This window comes from Carlito syrichta, unplaced genomic scaffold (genome assembly GCF_000164805.1).
Source record: "Carlito syrichta isolate Samal-C Ts95f unplaced genomic scaffold, Tarsius_syrichta-2.0.1 Scaffold314765, whole genome shotgun sequence".
Lineage (NCBI taxonomy): Eukaryota > Metazoa > Chordata > Mammalia > Primates > Tarsiidae > Carlito > Carlito syrichta.
Window position 1 is genome coordinate 243,963 of NW_007258861.1, and position 3,413 is coordinate 247,375.

General features: G+C 51.2%; 1 non-coding gene across 1 annotated transcript; it reads right to left on the minus strand.

The window, feature by feature from the left end:
* Positions 1-829: 829 nt before the first annotated feature.
* On the minus strand, positions 830-902 carry TRNAK-UUU. Its single transcript has one exon. It is a non-coding gene; the product is annotated as a tRNA-Lys (tRNA).
* Between the last annotated feature and the right edge of the window lie 2,511 nt (positions 903-3,413).

The following is a 3,413-nucleotide window of genomic DNA, read 5'->3' on the forward strand; positions in this document are numbered from 1 at the left end:
CGAACCCGCGGGCTCAGGCCATCCGCTCACCTCAGCCTCCCCAAGGCGCGGGATGACAGGCTGAGCCACCGAGCCCGGCTACACTTGAGCTTTTAGTACTTACCAGCCAACTTCCTAAAAACCTCTGCAGGGCCTTTTTTAGTTTGCTGCAGGTCGGCACTAACGTATTTCATTTTGTCCTATTCCAATCTTTTGAATGCACTTTCTCCTAAAATGCACCCAGCTCCTCCCACCAACAGAAGCTGCCAGCTCAACCTCAACGTCTTCCTGTGTTCGGGGGTCGCGCTCTGAAAGGCGGCAAGGGCATCCGGAAGTGGATTTGAACTCGTTTAGAGAACGGGACTGCTCTGTCTGGAGCTTCAGTTTCTAGATGACCATCTCTCCCTTTTTAGAGTTCCGAAAACTTCTTCCAGGGGGTGGTAAGGCGGGCTGAGAAGGTGCAGGATTCGAACCATATTCCTCAGAAACCGAGCGGAAGGGAACCCAAGAGAGACGGTCAGCAGGGGCCGCTTACAGGAGGCAGCAACTGGGGAGTCTCGGAAGGTGTCTCTGTCCCATCCTTCAATCTATCAGCAGTTGGGATCCAGCAGCCCGCAGAAGGCTTGTGCAAAATAAAACCTTACTGTTCCAACCTCCAGAGCGACAGACTGGAAAGTCTCCGGGTGCCTCTGCAGAAAGGGCCGCGCGTGCCTGTTCTCGTAGAGGTCCTGGTCTGCTCCCCCGAGAAGCGGTTGGGGTCTCCGTTTCTATGAGCCGAGATTTTGCCTCTTTTAATTAATAAAAAGGACCGCCGCCCGAACTGCTTCTTTTAATTAATAAGAAGGACCGCCGCCCGAACAGGGACTTGAACCCTGGACCCTCAGATTAAAAGTCTGATGCTCTACCGACTGAGCTATCCGGGCTCGCGGAAGCCGCTTCCCTTCGATCCATGAAAGCCGTGTGGTCTGTGTGCTGCAAAACACCGAGCGAGCTCTGAGCTCCTCCTCCGTGCGTGTGATTCAATACGATTCCAGCGCGCGCCTCCGACAGGGACGCAGCAAAGGCGAGCAGGCAGTGGAAGGAGGGTGATCGGGTCGCTCTTTGTCCGCGGAATGCAGATTTGTCCAATACAGCCCGCTCCCCTTTTACTCAGGGACCCCTTGACACACGTGAACCCTCAGTTCTGCAAAAGTGTGAAGAGGGAAAAGAAGCCTCCCACCTGACCCCACTCCTACGCCTGTCTTTGCTCTAAGCCCAGAATGCCTCGGGTCGGAGAACCCAGGTCCGTGGTCACAGATTTCAGGCTGCCCCTTCCTTCGGGATGACATCACTTTGCGACTCCGTGTCCCCATCCAGGCGCCCACCTCAAAAAGGAGCGCGAAGCAGATTAGCGGAAAAGAGCTGATCTGAGCTCTGGCCCAAAGCGGCGGGAACTACACCTCGCCCGGGATTCCGGCAACGACCCCCGAGGGCCGCCCCCCCCCCATCCCTCCCCTCCGCGTCTCTGGGTTGGGGGGGGGGGGCTGGCTTCTGCGCACGCGCAGCTCACGCCGCCATTCGCGAGCTGAACCCACGCCCCTCCCAGCTTCTCGCCTCTACTCGCCGCGGTTTTCGTGTTGCAGATCCCGCGGTCTTCTGGGCCTTTGCACGTACTGTTCCAGCGCTAATGATTGTATCAGTTCCTTTTCAACTCCTCCCACCTCGTTGAAGGAAAAATAACGTGCTCTCGACACTTTTGAGTTCTCAACTGGTGCTGCTGGAACAAAAGACAGAATAACAAGAGAAAAGCAAAAGTGTATTAACATGTATTTCATACATACATGGGAGATACCTGGGGAATGAGTAATTCCAAAGATGTGGCTTAGAACTCCAACTTATATAGCATCTTCAACACAGAGCAATACATTTTTGGAGGAGTGACAAGACGAAGGAAAGGGACCTTGACAAAGGGCGGCAAATTATGGGAAAGCAAATACATTAGAAATTAATGGTAGATACAGGCTAATTAGTAAGTTTGTTATGTGGATTCCTCTGGTGTCATCGCCAAGCCATCGCTAAACTGATAAAGGCCGAAAGTTGTTTTAGGTAATCAACCTTTATACTTCCGGGTAGAGAAGGGAGGAAGGACACTTTACTAAATTTATGTCCCTCTTTAGGCAGATAGGGGAGAGTAGAGTGCTTTATTTTCTTTTATTTATTTATTTTAGTCAGAGTCTCATTCTGTCACCCTGGCTGGAGGGCAGTGGCACACTCATAGCCACGGCAGCCTCGACCTGCTGGGCTCAGGCGATCCTTCTGCTTCAACCTTCCAAGCAGCTGGAATCACAGGTGCACCACCACGACCTGCTAATTTTTTGACTTCTTGCAGAGATAAGATCTCACCAAGTTATCCAGACTGGTCTCAAACCTCTGAGTTTAGACAATTCTCTCGCCTCTGCCTCCCCATATGTTGGGATTACAGGCGTGAGCCACACAGCACCTGACTGGGAGCTTTACTTTAATCTGCTTCTTCTCAATTGCCTTTAAATAATCCTTAGGCCAAAGTGGCTTATTTGGGGGGTATTCATATTCTGCTACCCTTCACGCCTTTGCTAATGCAATTTAACTGCCATTGTCTCTGGGAAGCTCCCGCTAACCACTGCCGTCCCCCAATCCCAACTGTGCATCTACCGTAGGACCCACAGACGTGCATGCAGGCAGCAAACAGGTGAAAGTCCTTTAATCAGTGCTTTAATACAGGAATAGGCAAGTGTTTTGGTAAAACAAAGGAATGACCTGGGCAGAGTAGCACCTGGCAGAGGAAAAAAAAATGACATTAGCATGGTGCCATGAGAGGTGAGTAGGAGTGTGCTGACGTGTAGAAAGGGGGATTAGCCAGAGATACCTTTTCTTCTCTGAGCTTCTTGCTTGAATTCCATGTGGTTCTCACCAGGATCTTCCCTTTCATCTTCAAGCTGAAAACAGGACAGGGTTTGCCACTGCAGAGCAAAGGCCCAATATATCCTAGGAGTATGACCCCCACCTTTATGGTCCCAAGGTGGTTGGCCTTTGCTCAATGCAATAGTAACAATCTCTTTCTTCACTCTCACCTATATGTAAGTAACACTTTATCTATTTTGAGTCAGAGCCTCACTCTGTCACCCAGGCTGAGGGCAGTGGCACGCTCATGGCCACCTCAGCCTAGGCCTGCTGGGCTCAGGTGATCCTTCCACCCCAGCCTTCCAAGTAGCTGGAACTACAGACATGTTCCACCATGCCCCACTAATTTTTTGATTTATTGTAGAGATGAGGTCTCGTCATGTTGCTCAGGCTAGTCTCCAATCCATGGGTTCAGGCAATCCTCTCACCTCAGCCTCCCAAAGTGCTGGGGTTATAGGTGTTAAGCCGCAGCGCCCAGCCCTGTAAGTAACACTGGTTTTTTTTTTTTTTTTTTT